Here is a 20,524-nt window from a genome sequence, read left to right as displayed (position 1 = left end):
CCCAAGCCCACATCTCATGCTGAAGATCTGACTTTACTTGCCTTTGGTGTCTCTTTAGATATGTCCTCTCCAGCAATTTAAGCTGCAAGTGTTTAGCGCCCTCTAAGGGTCCTACAATGAACAGCATCCCTTTTCCTTGCTGGAGTATTGAACAGAGAGAGAAATAAGACAAGAGCAGATGGAGCCAAAACACTCCCCTTGTTACCGGCAACGGCTAAGCTGAGCAGTGGCTGAAAGTCAGAGCTGAGCAGGATGGTTAACCAAACAACAGAGAGGAAGACACCTCCCCAGATCCCTGTGGGTCCCTAGCCCTGGGCACCCCTCAGACCCTCAGGCTCCTCATGCCCCTGAACCCAGCCCAGGCTTCTGAGGTCCCAGGATGGCTCCATGTACAGGACACATGTACAGCGCACTTCCCTCCCAGGGAAGGGGGCTCAGACGTGGGGACCCCCTCCCAGGGAAGGAGGCTCAGACGTGGGGACCCCCTCCCAGGGAAGGGGGCTCAGACGTGGGGACCCCCTCCCAGGGAAGGGGGTTCAGACGTGGGGACCCCCTCCCAGGGAAGGAGGCTCAGACGTGGGGACCCCCTCCCAGGGAAGGGGGCTCAGACGTGGGGACCCCCTCCCAGGGAAGGGGGCTCAGACGTGGGGACCCCCTCCCAGGGAAGGGGGCTCAGACGTGGGGACCCCCTCCCAGGGAAGGGGGTTTAGACGTGGGGACCCCCTCCCAGGGAAGGAGGCTCAGACGTGGGGACCCCCTCCCAGGGAAGGGGGTTCAGACGTGGGGACCCTCTCCCAGGGAAGGGGGTTCAGATGTGGGTACCCCCTCCCAGGGAAGGAGGCTCAGACGTAGGGACCCCCTCCCAGGGAAGGGGGTTCAGACGTGGGGACCCTCTCCCAGGGAAGGAGCCCAGAAGGATCACTGGTCATATGGTATTTCTGTTTTATTTGGAAGCCTCCATGCTGCTTTGCATAATGGTGGGAATACAGAATGCCATAGCCATTATGAAAAAGCAGTTTTTGTTTTGAGGTATAATCCCAAAACAAATAATGTTTGATCATGGTTCTTCATATGAGGCTCTAAATCCGGTATTGTAAGTCCAGAGAGTTTTCCCACCTTGGGCAAGGATGAGTTTGCCCCTAATAATCTTTGAGGCAGAAGATTGGCAGAATGTGAGATGGAGGCTGTTGGCAGGATTCAGGATGATTCAGTAATAAATAGTATTGACAGAGAAAAACAGAGACATGGAAAGAGAGAGAGAGAATATGAATCTCATAAGAGGAAAATCCGCTGAATATCAGTGTTGGGTTTTCAGTCACAGACACATCTGTATGAGCGAGGAACCATCAAGTCAAGGGAGGAGTGGAGAACATGTCCAGTCCAAAAATCAGCGTATTCTCAGAGGCACCCAGTGCCCCATCACACAGGTGAGAAACGTTAAAAACCCGTGACATGTGAGTGCACAGTAAGTGATAACGTTATTATGTCTCCATGAACTTTCTCTAAGGGCAGCCACTATGAGATCCAGAAGAACCTTGGTCTCCACAATCTTTTATCTTAATCCGAATATTTCCTTTCCATGGATCCCAGGACTTTAGACAAACTCAACCAACTGTCAACCAGAAAATGTTTAAATTTACCTATAACCTGGAAGCCCCACCCGCCACTTTCAGTTGTCTGCCTTTCTGGACCCAACCAATGTATTTCTTAAATGTGTTCGATTGATGTCTCATGCCCCCCTGCCCCATAGAAGGTATAAAACCAAGCTGTTCCCCGACCACATGGAGCGCATGTTCTCAGGACCTCCTGAGGGCTGTGTCACAGGCCATGGTCCCTCATGTTTTGGTCAGAATAAATCTCTTCAAGTATTTTTCAGAGTTTGACCCTTTTCGTTGACAAAAGAAAAGTGATGGAACAGCTACTCCATAGACAGAGTAAGGTGTTCCCAAAAGTAAGAGGAGGAATGTGTGCACCCAAGGTACTTACTTGTTTATATACAGGATAAAAAAAGATCATGGGCAGATGTGCTGTGCTACGAGGGTTTGTGATAAAGAGTTAATATTCTTAATTACTATATTTTGCAACAATCGGTATTATCTTTAAAGCAAAATTAGGAATGCTTCTATTCTCAAGATATCGGGGTATCAGGACACTCCTATGTCTGGGTCTGCTTAATAAATGTTGTCAATCTGTTCCCTTAACCAAAAACATCTAGAGGCTGGGAATACCTAAATTTCGGGGAGTTCAGCCCAGCAAGCCCCAGCCTCATTTCCCAGCCCTCACTGTAAAAAGTAAAGTAGAGGTTCCTCTTCAAAGATTTTTCTCCCCGTCTAATTAGGAATAAATAGCAACTTCTCTTAAAGGCAAAATTTATTCAAAGACCTGTGCTAACATTCTTAAACATCTGCTAGCCGTGATAAAGAAATCCATGTACTTTATGTTCTTAGCTCCCACAATTTAGCCTAAATATTTGCCTTGGCATGTTTATACTGGTCCAAGCATTAGGTCATAGCCTGTTCCTCCTCCTTATTTGAAGGTGTTTTTACCTTTCTCAGCATTCCGCAAGTTACTTCCTCCTTCCTTTATTCTCCTCTGCCTTTGCCTCTTTTAAAAAGTTCTAAGTTGCGGCCGGGCGCGGTTGCTCAAGCCTGTAATCCCAGCACTTTGGGAGGCCGAGGCGGGTGGATCATGAGGTCAGGAGTTTGAGACCAGCCTGGCCAACGTGGTGAAACCCTGTCTCTACAAAAAATATAAAAATTGACCAGGCATGGTGGCAGGTGCCTGTAATCCCAGCTACTCGGGAAGCTAAGACAAGAGAATCATTCGAACCCAGGAGGGGGAGGTTGCAGTGAGCCGAGATCATGCCATCGCACTCCAGCCTGGGCAACAAAGCGAGACTCCATCTCAAAAAAAAAAAAAAAAAGTGGTAATTTGCTAGCCAATCGGGACATATACAGAATGTAAGGTCCCGTTCCAGCCAATGGAAACCAGACACAGAAGCAGGGTGGACTGGACATGTCAGGTTATAAATGACCCTGCCTCTTCTTTTCAGTGTACCCTTTCTGTAGAAAGTAAAAAAAAAAAAAAAAAAAAAAAAAAAAAAAAGGCCTTGCAGAGGAGATTAAATTTATGTTCAAGTGCTATTTCTTTATGGCACCAGGGAACAGCATTACGAACACTCAGGAGGGAGAGGCTCTGGTGTGAACGCCCCTAACACGCGTGTTCATGGGGGAGGGTGTCCAGGTTCTAGGCGTCTTGAACAAAGAATTGGACAAACCCTACAAGCAAAGCAAGGAGGGGATGAGGGGATTTATTGAAAATGAAAGCAAGGAGGGGATGAGGGGATTTATTGAAAATGAAAGCACACTCCACAGTGTGGGAGCAGCCCGAGCACAGAGGCTCAAGGGCCCGGTCAGAGTTTTTGTGAGTGTAAATACCCTCTACTTGGGGGTACATCCTACGTAAATGAAGAGGATGGAGTAAAGTTACAAAGTCATTTACTTGGGGTATGCCCTGTGGAGAGGATATTTCCTGTTACAGCTGAAGTGTGAATCGGCCTTACGTTCCCTGCCTGCAGACCCTATTTTCCTGTCTCAAGAGGACAGCTTCAGCCAGATGAGGTGGTTCACTCCTGTAATCCCAACACTTTGGGAGGCCGGGGCAGGCAGATCACTTGAGGCCAGTTCAAGACCAGCCTGGCCAGCATGGTGAAAACCCATCTCTACTAAAAATACAAAAATTAGACAGGCGTGGTGGCGTGTGCCTATAATTCCAGCTACTCAGGTGGCTGAGACAGGAGAATCACTTGAACCCGGGAGGCAGAGGTTGCAATGAGCCAAGATTGTGCCACTGCCCTCCAGCCTGGGTGACAGAGTGAGACCCTGTCTCAAGAAGAACAAAAGCGGGGGATGTCATGCGCGTCTGTGTGAAGAGACCACCAAACAGGCTTTGTGTGAACAACGTGGCTGTTTATTTCACCTGGGTGCAGGCGGGCTGAGTCCGAAAAGAGTCAGCGAAGGGAGATAAGGGTGGGGCCGTTTTATAGAATTTGGGTAGATAAAGGAAAATTACAGTCAAAGGGGGGTTGTTCTCTGGCGGGCAGGAGTGGGGGTTACAAGGTGCTCAGTGGGGGAGCTTTTTGAGCCAGGATGAGCCAGGAAAAGGAATTTCACAGGATAATATCATCGCTTAAGGCAAGGACCGGCCATTTTCACTTCTTTTGTGGTGGAAGGTCGTCCAGGCAGGGCATTGGCACTTCTTTTGTGATTCTTCAGTTACTTCAGGCCATCTGGGTGTATATGTGCAAGTCACAGGGGATGCGATGGCTTGGCTTGGGCTCAGAGGCCTGACAGGGGACGGCTTTGACTCCCTATAATTTCATCCCTGAGCCAACCACTCAGCACTCCCGACTCACTGGCCCCCTACCCACCAAATCGTCCTTAAACACTCTGATCCCTGAGGTTTCCGAGAGACTCATTTCAGTAACAATAAAACTCTGGTCTCCCGCACAGCTGGCTCTGTGTAAATTACTCTTTCTCAATTGCAGTTCCCCTGTCTTGACAAATCAGCTGGGCAGTGGGCAAGGTGAAATCCACTGGGCAGTTACAGCAGGTGTTACAGGAACGCAGTCCCAGTCCAGACTCCAGGAAAAGGTTCTTGGATCTCATGCCAGAATAAATTCGGGGCAAGTCCACAGTGCAAAGCAAAAGCAAGTTTATTAAGAAAGTGAGGACTAAGTTCTGACTTTTTTTATCTTGCCCAAATTCCTATCTAAGGGGTCTGGGGAGTCATGCCCTACAAAGCATAAATTCTCATCCGATGGGTTTCATTTAACCCTATATATTGTGACTTACTTTCCAAACTGACTCTGGCATAATTTTATGAGACAAGGAAGAAAAAATATTTTATCCCAAAACATGTTTCTCTGCCATATCTTGAGATGGCCCTTCAAAGCTGTCCTTCGTGGGGGAAAAGTGCATCTGTAAAGAATCTCTAGTGACAAAGCTAGTGTTTTGTTTTTCTAAGACCACCAGAGCGGGTACAAAAGAACCAGCGACTAGGCAAGGGTAGGAGCAAAACTGCAAGTTTATTTTGGTCACCTAGCTTCAAGGGAAGAAGGTGGGTAAGGAGAGGTCTGTTGGCCCCCGACAAAAGGGGCCCCCAGAGTCACCCGTACAGCTCTCGGACGGAGTTCCAACAGTCCCGACGGCAGTGGGGAACCGACCGCAGTGGGGAAGCTGGGAAGTCCGTGCGTGGCGATCCTCCGGATCGGCTTTTCTAGGAGTGGGAGGGCGATAGGCGGGGCACGGGCGTGTCCGGGGGCGTTCCGCAGGTGCGACCAGGTAAATCTTGGTCTCTTCAGATTGACATCACCTGGCGCATGCCTAGTTGGTCTGCACCTTCCCGGTCCCGGCTGGATTTTCGCGCGCGCAGGAAAAGTTGGGGGGGGGATGAAGAACCCGGAAGTGCGCCATCTTGCCTCCGTTCATCCAAACAGCTAGATCTTTTCCTTCCAGGCCCTCCCAATCCTGAAGAGGTTAACTAAGAGTCTAACACCTTTTGAACATCTGAATAGGAAACATTTGTCATCTATTGTCTCTAAGGGCAGCCACTATGAGACTTCAAAAGAACCTTGGTCTCCACAGTCTTTTATCTTAACCTGAACATTTCCCTTCTCTGGGTCCCAGATCTTTAGACAAACTCAACCAACTGTCAACCAGAAAATGTTTACATTTACCTACAGCCTGGAGGTGCCCACTCCCACCCCCACCCCCACTTTGAGTGGTCCCGCCTTTCTGGACCAAACCAATGTATTTCTTAAATGTATTTGATTGATGTCTCATGCCCCCTCCCCCTCCATAGAAGGTATAAAACCAAGCTGTACCCCAACCACCTGGGGCACATGTTCTCAGGACCTCCTGAGGGCTGTGTCATGGGCCATGGTCACTCATGTTTGGGTCAGAATAAATCTCTTCAAATATATTACAGAGTGTGACTCTTTGTTGACAAAAGTGATGAAGGAACAGCTACTCCATAGACAGAGTAGGGTGTTCTCAGAAGTAAGAGGAGGAATGTGTCCACCCAAGGTACAATACTTGTTTATATACAGGATAAAAAAAAAAGATCATGGGGAGATGTGCTCTGACAAGGGTTTGTGATAAATAGTTAATGCTCTTAATTACTATATTTTGCAATAATTGATATTATCTTTAAAGCAAAATTAGGACTGCTTCTGTTCTCAAGATATCGGGATATCAGGACACTCTTAAGTCTGGGTCTGTTTAGTAAATCTTGTCAATCTGTTCCCTTAACCATAAACATCTAGAAGCTCAGAATACCTAATGTCAAGCCTCTGAGCCCAAGCCAAGCCGTCGCATCCCCTGTGACTTGCACGTAGAGGCCCAGATGGCCTGAAGTAACTTCACAAAAGAAGTGCCAATGCCCTGCCTCGCCTTAACTGATGACATTCCACCACAAAAGAAGTGAAAATGGCCGGTCCTTGCCTTAAGCGATGATATTATCTTGTGAAGTTCCTCTTCCTGGCTCATCCTGGCTCAAAAAGCTCCCCCACTGAGCACCTTGTAACCCCCCTACTCCTGTCCGCCAGAGAACAACCCCCCTTTGACTGTAATTTTCCTTTACCTACCCTAATCCTATAAAACGGCCCCACCCTTATCTCCCTTCGCTGACTCTCTTTTCGGACTCAGCCCGCCTGCACCCAGGTGAAATAAACAGCCACGTTGCTCACACAAAGCCTATTTGGTGGTCTCTTCACACGGACGTGCATGACACCTAATTTTCTGGGAGTGCAGCCCAGCAAGCCCCAGCCTCCTTTTCCCAGCCCTCACTCAAGATGAAGATGCTCTGGTTTGAACCCCCTTAACATGAGGAGCCCCCTCCCAGGGAAGAGGGCTCAGAAGTGGGGACTCCTTCCCAGCGAAGGAGGTTCAGAAATGGGAACTATGGTCCCCTACTGCCACCCTCAGCCTCTGTCCTCCTCTCAGAGCCTTGGGGTTCAGGAGGGCCCGGGCTGGACTAAACAGGGCCTACAGCACATCAGTGTAACTGCCCAAGGGTTCACCTTGCCTGCTGCCTAGACAGAGCCGATTTATCAAGACAGGGGTATTGCAATAGCGAAAGAGTCATTCACACAGAGCCGGCTGTGCAGGAGACCAGCGTTTATTATTACTCAAATCGGTCTCCGCAAGCATTCACGGAGCAGAGTTGTTAAGGACAACTTGGTGGGTGGGGGGAAGCCAGTGAGCCAAGAGTGCTGATTGGTCAGAGACGTAGGCACAGAGAGTCAGAGCTGTCTTCTTGCTCTGAGTCAGTCCCTGGGTGGGGACCATAGGAGCAGATGAGCCAGTTTATGGATCTGGGTGGTGCCAGCTGATCCATCAAGTACAGGGTCTGCAAAATATCTCAAGGGCTGATCTTAGGAGCAGTTTGGGGAGGGTCAGAATCATATAGCCTCCCGCTGCATGATTCCTAAGCCATCATTTCTCACCTTGTGGCTAATGTTAGTCCCACAAAGGCCATCTAGTCCCCAGGCAAGAAGGAGGTCTGCTTTGGGAAAGGCCTGTTACCATCTTTGTTTAAACTATAAACTAAGTTCTTCCCAAAGTTAGTTCAGCCTATGCCCAGGAATGAACAAGGACAGCCTGGAGGTTAGAAGGAAGATGGAGCTGTTTACATTAGATCTCTTTCACTGTCTCAGTCACAATTTTGCAAAGGTGGTTTCACCAGGAAAAAACAGCACATCATACTCCTGGAGTAGCTTGGAGGGAATTTAGAGCAAATACATTAATTGTTTTTACCCCTAAGAGGGATCACAGCACACCATAAACCTAGGATACTCTTGGCCACGCACTGTCATCCCAGCACTTTGGGAGGCAGAGGTGGAGGGGTCACCTGAGGTCAGGAGTTTGAGACCAACCTGGTCAACATGGTGAAACCTCATCTCTACTAAAAATACAAAAATTAGCCGGTCACAGCGATGTGCGCCTGTAATCCCAGCTACTCGGGAGGCTGAGGTAGGAGAATTGCTTGAACGCAGAAGGTGGAAGCTGCAGTGAGCCAAGATCGCGTCACTGCACTCCAGCCTGGGTGACAGAGCATGAGTTTGTCTCAAAAAAAAAAAAAAAAAAAAAAAAAGACTAAGATGAACTGGCGCTGTATGCAGATGAAGGGATGTCCTGTGGCCACTGGAAGGCCCTTTCCCTCTAGGTGGAAGTGGGAAGGCTGTAGGGAGAATGGCCTTTTTGTTATGGGGTGCGGAGATGTTTTCCTTTTGATCCAGGGATGAGAAGTCAGCACAAATTGGCCTCAGATTCCCTGCCCCCAGGCCCTGGTGTTTTTCCTTGATTCAGCACGCATTGGCCTTAAGCTCCCTGCCCCCAGACCCTAGGCTCCTGCCCCACTATCACGAGCGTTATTTTCTGTAATCCTCAGCAAATTCAGGGAAGTGGGTTTTAGCATTGTCTCCATTTAACAGAAGGGAAAAGAAAACTAAGGCCCATCGGATGGCCTTGGAAATACCGCACACGCTGTCTCTACACTGCGCTCCTTCCTTTATCCCATTCCAGCAGGACTGCGCTCTGTGCTCTGCCAGGAGTGATGCAGAGAGAGGGAGCAGAGGACCCACCAGCCTGCACGTTTTCCAGATGCTTCTCCCCAAAGCCTGAGGTTCAGGGAAAGGCAAAGAGGGGCTCAGGGCAAAGAGCAGGCCCCGAGGATTGGAGGGTGCGCGGTAACCCCTCCAAGATGGTAGCCAGGGATGGCAGATGCTGGAGTAGCCAGCTGAGGGCGCCTGGGGCAGGGCTGAGCCACCTGCATTGGACAGCTCTATTCCCAGCCAAGCCTGGGGCAGCAGAGTCCAGGGGACCACAAGGCCACCCGAGGGATGTCTGCCAGCAAGCTCTGAAGACCAACAACCCATTCTCTCCCCAAGGAAGACCACAGCCCTGGGCACACACCCAGAGATGACCTCTCAGGGAGAATCAGAGTCACCTTTCCTCCCACCAGCTGAGTGCAGAGGGAGCTCAGAGGCAGATCAAGTTGTTACAGATGATAGGGGGCTATTTCCTGAGGGATATTACCTGGCAGCTGTGAGAGGATTAGGTGAGAATTTACAACTCTGGTTCAGGGAGGGGAACGGAGAGGGCGGGGCTGTGGGGAAAAGGCACTCACTGCAGCATGAATAACTCAGCATCTCTTCGATGCAAGACAGGGTACCGTCCACGAGCTCCTTTATTTTTTTAGAGACAGGGTCTTGCTCTGTTGCCAATTCTAGAGTGCAGTGGCGAGATCATAGCTCACTGTAGCCTTGGCCTCCCAGGCTCAAGTGATCCTCTTGCCTTAGCCTCCCGAATAGCTAATTTTTTTTTTAGAGATGGGATCTCACTTTGTTGCCCAGCCTGTTCTTCAACTCCTGGCCTCAAGTGATCCTCCAGTGTTGGTAGTATAAGAGTGAGACACCATGCCTGGCCTTTTTCTTTGTTTTGAGGCATTAATGTTGTTGATAAAAAGAGTCTAACTCTGTAAAATATTTGAAGAGATTTATTCTGAGCCAAACATGAGTGACCATGGCCTGTGACACAACCTCAGGAGGTTCTGAGAACATGTGTCCAAGGTGGCCGGGTTTTATACCTTCTACAGGGGCATGAGACATCAATCAAATACATTGAAGAAATACATTGGTTTGGTCCAGAAAGCTGGGATAACTCAAAGTGGGACTTCCAGGCCATAGGTGAATTTAAACACTTTCTGGTTGACAATTGGTTGAGTTTGTTTAAAGACCTGGGATGGATAGAAAGGGAATATTCAGGTTAAGATTGTGGAGACCAAGGTTCTTTTGAAATCTTATAGTGACTGCCCTTAGAGACAATGGATGACAAATGTTACCTATTCGGATGTTTAAAAGGTGCTAGACTCTTAATCTCTTCGGGATTGGGAGGGCCTGTAAGAAAAAGATCTAGCTATGTTACTAGAGATGCTTTGCAGATACAACTTTTCTTTTCCCCCAGGAAGGACAGTTTTGCAGGGCCATTTCAAGATATGGCAAAGAAGCATGTTTTGGGGTAAAATATTTTGATTTTCTTCCTTGCCTCACAAAATTATGCCAGAGTCAGGTTGTAAAGTAAGTCACAATATATAGGGTTAAATAAAATCCATCTGATGAGAATTTATGGTTCCCTAGAGCCCTTAGATAGGCATTTGGGCAAGATAAAAAAATCAGAGCTTAGTCCTCAATGTTAATGAACAAAAAGGGTGAGAGGAGAGGAGAGAATGTGGCCAGCTGGGCATCCTGGCCTCCCACCTCCGCATGGGCAGGGAGGATGGCAGGTGTGCGCCTGCGTGGCTGGAGGCAGGACAGCCAGATGGGGTGCAGCCTTGGTGGTGGGTGGGGTATTTGCTAATCCCTGGATGTTGGGAGCAGACATGGGAGAGCTGGTGTCCAGAGCTGCCTTGCGGAAGAGGACACAGAGCCAGTGTCTCTTACCCTCTGAGTAAATGGCAGCATTGGCTTTTCCCAGCAGCTGTGCCAGGTAACGCTGTTAATGGTGGAGGGTGTCCAGGCTCTTGGTGTTTTGAACAAAGAATTGGACAAAACACACAAAGCAACCAAAGAAAAGCACAGATTTATCAAAACAAAATTACACTCGACAGAGTAGGAGCAGGCTAAAAGCAAGAGGCTCAAGATCACTGGTTACGGAATTTTCTGGGGTTTACATACCCTCTAGAGGTTTCCCAATGGATACTTGGTTTACACCCTATGTAAAGGAAGTAGCGGCCTGCAACCAGTCTGATTGGCTGTGGCAGGTGGCCAATCAGAGGCTGAAGTGAAGTTATGAAGCTACACATGAAGACTTGGCCTGAGACCAGTCTAATCCGTTGCAGGAGGGGACCAGTCAGAGGCACTTTCGTTTTTTCATTTGCAAAGCAGAAAAGTGGGGTTTGCAAAGGGAGTAGCCTCTGATCCGTTTGACACTGGGGTGTGGAGAGATGGGGGTTTTCCTTTTGATTCAGTTATAGGAAGTCAGTGAGAATTGACCTTAGGTTCCCTGCCTCCAGACCCTATTCTCCCTGCCTCAGCGCTGCTCTCTCCTGGTGATCCTAAGCCTGAGTCCCGCCTGCACCTGGATGTTTATTCCACAGTCACCCCAGGCACAGTGAGCCCCACTCAAAGCTTCCTTCCCTCCTTCCTACCTCCCACTGGCTCCTCTTCCTGTAGCTGTGTCTTGGCAAATAGCATGGCCCCTTCTTTAGTCACCTGAGCCAGATTCATTCCGCCGGCAAGTCTGGCTGCCCTTCACTTGAGTGTTGACTAAGACTGTCGGACTCTGAAATATTTGAAGAGATGTATTCTGAGCCAAGTATGAGTGACCATGGCCAGTGACACGGCCCTCAGGAGGTCTTGAAAGCATGTGCCCAGCCAGGCACAGTGGCTCACACCTGTAATCCCTGCACTTTGGGAGGCCGAGGAGGGCGGATCACCTGAGGTGAGAAGTTCGAGACCAGCCTGACCAACATGACGAAACCCAGTCTCTACTAAAAATACAAAAAATTAGCTGGGCGTGGTGGCTGTTGCCTATAATCCCAGCTACTCAGGAGGCTGAGGCAGGAGAATCGCTTGAACCCGGGAGGTGGAGGTTGCAGTGAGCCGAGATCGTGCCACTGCACTCCAGCCTGGGCAACAAGAGCAAAATTCCATCCCAAAGAAAAAAAAAAAAGCAGCAGCAGCATATGCCCAAGGTGGCCGGGTGCAGCTTGGTTTTATACATTTTAGGGAGGCATAAGATATCAATCAAATACATTTAAGAAATACATTGGTTTGGTACAGAAAGGCAAGACAACTCAAGGTGTGGGGCGGGGGCGGGCAGGGCGGGGCTTCCAGGCTCTAGGTAAATTTAAACATTTTCTGGTTGACAATTGGTTGAGTTTGTCTAAAGTCCTGGGATGGATAGAAAGGAAATGTTCAGCCGGGCGCGGTGGCTCAAGCCTGTAATCCCAGCACTTTGGGAGGCCGAGACGGGCGGATCACGAGGTCAGGAGTTCGAGACCATCCTGGCTAACACGGTGAAACCCCGTCTCTACTAAAAAATACAAAAAACTAGCCGGGCGAGGTGGCGGGCGCCTGTGGTCCCAGCTACTCGGGAGGCTGAGGCAGGAGAATGGCGTGAACCCGGGAGGCGGAGCTTGCCGTGAGCTGAGATCCGGCCACTGCACTCCAGCCCCGGCGACAGAGTGAGACTCCGTCTCAAAAAAAAAAAAAAAAAAAAAAGGTGCTAGAGATTTAATCTCTTCAGGTTTGGGAGGGCCTGGAAGAAAAAAATGTAGCTTTGTTACTAGAGATTCTTTACAGATGCAGATTTTCCCCCACAAAGGACAGCCTTGCAGGGTCATTTCAAGATACGGCAGAGAAACATGTTTTGGGGTAAAATATTTTGATTTTCTTCTTTGTCTCGTAATGTTATACCAGAATCCGCTTGGAAAGTAAGTCACAATATATAGGGTTAAATAAAACCCATCTGATAAGAATTTATGGTTTGTAGGGCATGACTCCCCAGACCCCGTAGATAGGAATTTGGGCAAGATAAAAAAAATCAGAACTTAGTCCTCAGCCTTCCCTACAAAGCCTGACCTGGGTCCCCTCAGTGTACCCCCAAAGAGCTCCACTATTCTCCTTTGACCCAGGGAAAGGGCTCAGCTAGAAGGGCAGGGCTCTTGGAGACAGCGTCTCAGTGCTTGAGTGAGAGCTCTGCCACTCCAGATACAGCCTGAGGGCTTTCACCGAGGGGCAAAGCTATTGTGCTGGGCTAGGTTTTTGCTGGGCCTCTTGCAGAGGCCAAGGCTCAGTCCTGCCGGCTCAGGCTCCAGCCAGTGCTCTGTCTTCCACTTGCCTAGTCAGGGGCCCCCAGGCCTGTCACACTGGCATTTTCTGGGTCCCCTTGGAGGAACCACTCTTCCCACCCTCCCGTCCCTGCATGGCCCCTCCAGCTGATCACTGATCCTGTCTTTTTTTTGGTGACGCAACGGGAGATGAGGCCAGCGCTTAGAGCCACAAGGGCCTGTTTCCAAGTCCCAGTTCATGTGGCCATGGGCTCTCTGAGCCTCAGTCCCCTCCTGTTTGAGGTAAGGAAACCACACCTCCCCTCGCTGGCTATTAGGAGGTAACAACACAGGGCAGGAGTGTCAGGCACAGGCACCACCCACCAAGCACTGTAATTTGCCAGGCACTAAATGCACTGCCCTCATGAACTCACGGAATCATGGCGGCCTCAGAGGGCAGTGCTGTTGTGGTCACCCTCATGTTAAAGATGCGGACCTTCACAGAGGTGAGTCGCTTCTCCAAGTGACACAGCTCATTAGTAGCAGAGCCCAGACACCAGCCCCAGCCATCCCCTGCTTTCTGCTCCCCTAGTATCTGCAGACTGTCCCACTGCCTCCTCACACAGTGGTAAAAGCCTGTGTCCTCTTCTCTACTCCCTGCTGGCCTTTCCCCATTGCCACCACATGTCAGCAAAACTGTGGACATGTGCTTTGAAAGAGACGGAGCCGGGTACCGAGGCTCATGTGCATAATCCCAGCACTTTGGGAGGCCTAGGTGGGAGGATCACTTGAGGCCAGGAGTTTGAGATCGGCCTGGGCAATATAGTGAGAACTTGTTTCCACAAAAAATAAAAAAATTAGCCAGGCCTGGTGGCACATGCCTGCAGTCCCAGCCCCTTGGGAAGCTGAGAAGGGGGGATCCCTTGAGCCCAGGAGGTCAGGGCTGCAGTGAGCTGTGACTGCACCACTGCATTCCAGCCTAGGAGACAGAGTTAAGACCCTGTCTCTAAAAAATAAAAATAAAAAAATGACAGAGACAGGGTCTACAGGACGGACAAGTGTTAGGCATGGTGGTCCCATATCACTCTGAAGTGAAACTGACAGGAGGCCACAGGCTTTGGACAGAGCTCCTGTGCTAAGCCCAACAGACCAAACCAAAACAGGTTGTTTGTGCTGCGTTTCCACACCACCAAGAGAAAAATTGTTTGAGCTTCTAAGAAATCAGGAGAGAAGGAGATAGTAGCCAAATCCCCAAACAGGCCAGTTTTAGCACAGCAAGGAAGCTCTCTGCTTAAATCTTTAACTTTGAAGACCAATCAGCTTTCTGTTCTGGTTTCTGCTTTCCTCAGCCCTTTTCTCTATTTTATAGAATGAGGTGTTGCCCATTCTAGAAGAGCAAACACAAGCCAATGAAGGCCTCTACGCTAGACCTGCTATAACTCTGTCTTCTGACACTACCTTGACTGGTTATTCCAGCCAGAACATTCTGCAATCTCCTCACGGAGGAGCAACAGAACTATTGCTTCATGTACCCAAGGACAAATAAACACGCTAGCCCAGCACTCCTGGGATTCCGACCTGGGGGATCACGTCCAGCCTCCAGCAGGAATGTGACTTGAGTCTAGTGGCCGCTTCCTGTTTTGAAGGTTTTCCAGCAAGTGGTCCAGCCTCTTATCGAAGATCACCCTCTGCTTTCCAAAGGCTGCTATTCTCTCACCAGCCAGGCATGCTGAATAAGTACTCAGTCGAGACATACGTGTTTGTGTGCACACTGTTTACAATGCTGAATATTTCATCATACCAACTCCTAAAAATAGACCCAGCATAGTACAAATATCATTGTGAATTCATAGAGAAGTGTTTTCCTGGAAGAGGGAGGGAGACAGAATAGTTTGCAGGCGCACAGGTGGGTGCTGCAGAAGTGGAAGAAGAATCCCTCCAGCGCCAGCCCCCTGATGGTCCCCTGTGCATGTGTTTAGTGTCACTGATGTCTGAAGAGAATCAGACAAAAGAATACATTAATGTGAATAAGCCCCACCCACCTTTGTAGTTTTGAGTTATTAAAATAAGAGACAAATCACTTGTACTGTTCCTTCCCTCAGTGTTCTTCCCCACCCCCACCCACCACTGGCTGAAAAGCTTGCCCCATTTTCATGCCCATTTTTGATTTGGTCTCAGTGAAGCAATTTTTGTGTCCCGGTCAGTGTAACAATCAAAACTCCCAACTTTACTCTGAGTTGAAATGCCTCTTGCTCCAGCCTGGGGTCTGCCCCCTTCCTCTCCCGCTGCAGCTGCTGACCCTCTGGGGACAGCCCAAGGGCCAGCGGCAAGGGTCGGGGGTCTTTGCTGCCTACACATTGCTTGGGCTCCCAGGTGACCAAAGCCGAATGCCCCTCTTGGGCCACTTTTTCGGGGTCTGGAGTCTCTGCCTTCAGGTGAATACTTCCAGCCTCCTTCAGTTTCACTCTTCCAGATCCCCACTTCAGGCAGATTGTAGACAAGCCCAGCCCCACTCCCCTTTACATGGGACCCCCCTGGGTCCCAGAAGCCAGGTCCTTGACCTGCCTGCAAAGGTGCAGCTTCCCGCTCTGCTCAGCAACCTTTCATTTAGAGGGGGCAGGCAGTGTGATCACAGCTCTGCCCTCTCTGTGTGCCAGGACACGAGGACGTGTTTAGGTGGTACCAGGCTGGGGAAATGTAGTCAACAAGTGTCCGCTTGAGCTGCTGGCCATGAATTTAAAATGAAACCACTCCACATGGCTGTGTCTCCTCTCTTTCCCCTCCTGGCAGCTTGGGTGCAGGCCCCGTGCCCAGCTGGGCTTGGCCAGCTGGGTGAAAGAGACAAGGCAGCTGAGGGTGCACTCCAGGGAATGAGCAGATGGAGCTGAACTTAGGCGTCAGGAGCTACAGGCAGCAAGTGGCCGTGAAGGGGGAACAGGGAGGACAGAGACCCCCCGCCAGCTGCCAGTTCCCAGCAGTGAGCACAGCCGGAGAGGAGGAAGGGCTTCATTGCTTTAGCGTGACATACCTGGGTCTGCTAAGGCTGAGCGTCTTTTCAGTTCATTGGCCGTTTCTGTTTTCATGAGGTGCCAGTTCTTTTTCGAGTTACCAGATTGTACTGCTGGGGCCGGGTGTAGTGGCTGACGCCTCTAATCCCAGCGCTTTGGGAGGCTGAGGCAGGTGGATCATTCGACTCAGGAGTTTGAGACCAGCCTGGGCAACATGGTGAGACTCTGTCTTTACAGAAAAAAAAAAAAAAAAAAAAGCAAAAAACAAAAATTAGCTGGGCATGGTGGGGTGCACCTGTAGTCTCAACTGCTCAGGTAGCTGAGATGGGATGGCTGCATGAGCCCAGGAGAACGAGGTTGCAGTGAGCTGAGATCCTACCACTGCATTCCAGCCTGGGCGACAGAGTGAGACCCTGTCTCAAAAACAAACAAAAAAGATTGTGTTGTTTGTACGTTTATTGTGATTTTTAGATCTATTTGCATATTCCACTACTAATCCTTTGCCTATTGTGTGGGTGGTGGATATCTTGTCAGTTGAATCACGGAGTGAATGTACAAAAATCCATTTTACTTCAATAAAATGGACGCTCCACTCTGTAAAAAAAAGAACAGTATAAATCCTGCCTGCAGGAGTCCTGGACAGTGTTAAAGGGTCATTCAATGACAAGTGCTCAGAAGACTGCAGGGCCCAGATAAGGCGAGGGAGAAGCTGGGCTATCCTTATGATCCCTGTTATGATCAGCTTTGTCCTTTAAGAACATGCTATGTCTTATAATCCTTAATAACGTCTTTTTTTTTCTGTTTTTAAAGAAAACCCGGCCAGCTTGGGTGCAGTCCTGGGTAGGACCTGGGGGCCCTGAAGAGTGTCTGTTCTTTCTTAACATAAAGTTCTATGATTTTCTTTGTATACGTCTTGAGTCTTGAACATTTTTCTTTTTATGAGATGGGGGTCTCACTCTCTCACTCTGTTGCCCAGGCTGGCGTGCAGTGGTATGATCTTGGCTCACTGCAGCCTCAACCTCCTGGGCTCAGGCGATCCGCTGACCTCGGCCTCCAGGTAGCTGGGACCACAGGCACCTGGCACTACACCCACCTAATTTTTTGTATAGATGGGTTTTTGCCATGTTGCCTAGGCTGGTCTTGAACTCCTGGGCTCAAGGGATCTTCCCACCTCAGCCTCCCATATCTTTTTTTAAAATAAAAAAAGTTTTATTTTTTATTTTTTTAAGAGATGAGGTCTCTTTATGTTGTCCAGGCTGGTTTCAAACTCCTGGGCTGAAGGGGTGGCCTGCCCCTCCACACCCGTGGGCGTTTCTCATTAGGTGGAATGAGAGACTTGAGAAAAGAAATGAGACACGGAGACAAAGTATAGAGAAAGAAAAAGTGGGCCCAGGGGACCGGCGCTCAGCATACTGAGGACCCACACCAGCACTGGTCTCTGAGTTCCCTGAGTATTTATTGATAATTATCTTTACCATCTTACAGAAAAGGAAGTGGCAGGATAATAGGATCATTATAGGGAGAAAGTCAGCAGTAAGACATATGAATAAAGTTCTCTGTGACATGAATGAGTTTAAGGAAAAGTGCTGTGCCTTGATATGCATATGCAAACATCTCCATAAACCTTTTTAGTGCATAAAGAGCAGCATTGCGCTAGCAAGTCCCGCCTTTCGCCCTAAGGCAGTTTTCTCCTTTCTCAGTAAACAGAACATACAATTGGGTTTTATACCGAGATGTTCCTTTGCCCAGGGACAGGCAGGAGACAGATGCTTTTCTCTATCTCAACTGCCAACAACCGCCAAGAGGCCTTCTTTCCTCTTATACTAGTCCTCCTCGGCACAGACCCTTCACGGGTGTCAGGCTAGGGGACGATCAGGTCTTTCTCTTCCCACGAGGCCATATTTCAGACTATCACATGGGGAGAAACCTTGGACAATACCTAGCTTTCCTAGGCAGAAGTCCCTGCGACCTCTGACAGTGTACGTGTCCCTGGGTACTTGAGATTAAGAGAATGGTGATGACTTTTAACCAGCAAGCTGCCTTCAGGCACTTGTTTAACAAAGCACACCCTGCATAGCCCAAAATCCTTTAAACCTTGAGTCACCATAGCCCATGTCTCTTGCAAGGACAAGGTTGGGGGTAGGGTCACAGATTAACAGCATCTCAAATACGGAACAAAATGGAGTCTCTTATGTCTACTTCTTTCTATATAGACACAGTAACAGTCTGATCTCTCTTTCTTTTCCCCACACTGGGCTTAAGGCATCCTCCCACTTCAGCCTCCTGAGTAAATGGGATGACAGGCACAAGCCTTTCCTTGAACATTTCTTCTTAAATTTATTCTTAGATTTTGTTGTTCTTGCTCTTACAAATGAGGTGGTGTTCATCTCTAAAATGCTCATTGCCAGTATATAAGAAAGTCACTGATTTATATATGCTTACCTCTTTTTTTTTTTTTTTTTTTTTTTGAGAAGGAGTCTCGCTCTGTCACCCAGGCTGGAGTGCAGTGGCCAGATCTCAGCTCACTGCAAACTCCGCCTCCTGGGTTTACGCCATTCTCCTGCCTCAGCCTCCCGAGTAGCTGGGACTACAGGCGCCCGCCACCTCGCCCGGCTAGTTTTTTGTATTTTTTTAGTAGAGACGGGGTTTCACCATGTTAGCCAGGATGGTCTCGATCTCCTGACCTCGTGATCCGCCTGCCTCGGCCTCCCAAAGTGCTGGGATTACAGGCTTGAGCCACCGCGCCCGGCCGCTCACCTCTTAACACATACTTTATTGTATTCTTATTTGTTCAAATAGTTTTTCAGTTGATTTTCTTGGATTTTTTAGGTGAATGATTTTATTATTCTTTGTGAATTCATATTCAGCAAATGTTAACAGAACACCTGCTATATACCAGGCATGGTTCTAGGTGCTCAACGTACAGCAGTAACCCTAAAAGACAAGGATCCATACCCTCATGGAGCTTACATGGGGTGGGTACGATAGTAGGCAATAGAGACAGTGTGTCTGTTTGGTATTTAAGAAACTTCATTTCTCCATCCTGTCTTACGGCGTGGCCTAAGTCCCCCAGAACAAAGCTGAGTAGCAGGGTGCTGATGACAGCCACTGGCCTGCTGCCCACTGAAATGGAAATGCCACTCATATTTCACAGCCAAGCACGGTGCTCACGATGGACTTCTTGGAAACACCCTTTATCAGGAAAGCTCCTGAGTTGCAAGTAATAGAGACCAGCTCTGGCTGATTGAATTGGAAAAGACCTTTGCCGACAGAGTGTCCAGAGTGTCGAAGGGCTCACAGGTGGCTTGGAGGGCCCAGATTTGAGAACTGGGCAGGAACAAAGAGCAGCCACATGGCCAGGACAGCAAAATTAGCCAGTCCTGCAGGTAAACCACGGCCATCGAGGTGGAGCATGAAACACAAGCACTACCCCTTCCATGCTGGCGCCAGGGTGGCTCTCGCCAGGAGTGCTATAATCTCAGCCCTCTGGAAGGCCCAGATTGGCAGATCACTTGAGCCCAGGAGTTCAAGACTAGCCTGGGCAACATGGGGAAATCCCATCTCTATAAAAAATACAAAATTTAGCTGGATGGGGTGATATGCATTTGTATTCCCAGCTACTTGGGAGGCTGAGGTGCGAGGACTGCTTGAGCCCGGGAGGTCGAGGCTGCAGTGAGCCAGCTGTGATCGAAGCCCTGTCTCAAAAAGTTTTTTCCCTAGAGCCTCTGGAGGGAGTGCAGCCCTGCTGGCACCTTGGTTTCTGCCTAGTGAAACTGATATTGAACTTCTGGCCTCAAGAACTGTGAGAGAATACATTTGTCGTAATTTGTTATAGCAGCTACAGAAAACTAATATACGAGGACACAAGAAGCATGAACTATTAAAAAATCAATAAATTGGACATTGTGAAAATTGAAAACTTTGCTTTTCCAAAGACACTTATGAAAAGGCAAACCACAGACTAGGAGTATATATTTGCAAACACATAACTGACAGAAAGACTTGCATCCAGAATAAACACAGAACTCAGAACTAAGTAAGACAAACCAGTTAAAAACCAGGCGAAAGATTTGAACAGACACTTCACTAAGGAAGATATACAAATGGCAAGCAAGGTTTGTGGGTAAAAAAGATGTCACGATAAGGAAATGTGAGTTAAAATCATGAGATGGCAGCACACACCCATTAGAATGAAAAAAATTAAAAAGCCTGGCTAAACCACAGTTGGAGTGGGTGTTCGGCCACTGGCACTCTTCTGCTGGTGGGAACGTAACATGTGCGAGCACTCGGGAGAACATGATGGCAGTTCCTTAAAAAGCTAGGCACACCCTTACCATATGACCCAGCCACCGCACTCCACGGTATTTACCTGCAAGAAATGAAAGAATGTGTAGATACAAACGCTGGCATACGAATGTGAAAGTTCACAGCAGCTTGATTTGCCAGCAGCAAGAACTGAAAACATCCCAAATGTCCAACAGATGAACAGTAAACAAATCGTGGTACATCCATACAATGGATGCTACTCCTCTCTGAGTAGATCAACTACTGATACATGAGGAACCAACTACTGATACACGCACGCATCACCGATGAACCCCAAAGTCATTACACTGAGTGACAGCAGCCAGATGAGGAACCTTTTGGAGGTAATGGGCATGTCCATTATCCTGATGGTCTTGCGG

General features: G+C 48.8%; 1 long non-coding RNA gene across 2 annotated transcripts; it reads right to left on the bottom strand.

Annotated features, from left to right (window-relative positions):
* Positions 1 to 9,603: 9,603 nt before the first annotated feature.
* LOC115900445 lies at positions 9,604 to 16,047 on the bottom strand. Of its 2 annotated transcripts, XR_004060130.1 has the most exons (5): positions 15,860 to 16,047; positions 14,410 to 14,638; positions 11,209 to 11,342; positions 9,904 to 9,958; positions 9,604 to 9,798 (listed from the first exon to the last, which is right to left on the bottom strand). It is a non-coding gene; the product is annotated as an uncharacterized LOC115900445 (long non-coding RNA). The 2 variants fall into 2 exon arrangements; XR_004060131.1 differs by lacking the exon at positions 9,904 to 9,958.
* Positions 16,048 to 20,524: the final 4,477 nt, after the last annotated feature.

Source organism: Rhinopithecus roxellana, chromosome 11 (assembly GCF_007565055.1).
Source record: "Rhinopithecus roxellana isolate Shanxi Qingling chromosome 11, ASM756505v1, whole genome shotgun sequence".
Taxonomy (NCBI): domain Eukaryota; kingdom Metazoa; phylum Chordata; class Mammalia; order Primates; family Cercopithecidae; genus Rhinopithecus; species Rhinopithecus roxellana.
Note: the sequence above shows the minus strand (reverse complement) of the source record. Positions and strands in the feature narration are given on the sequence as shown.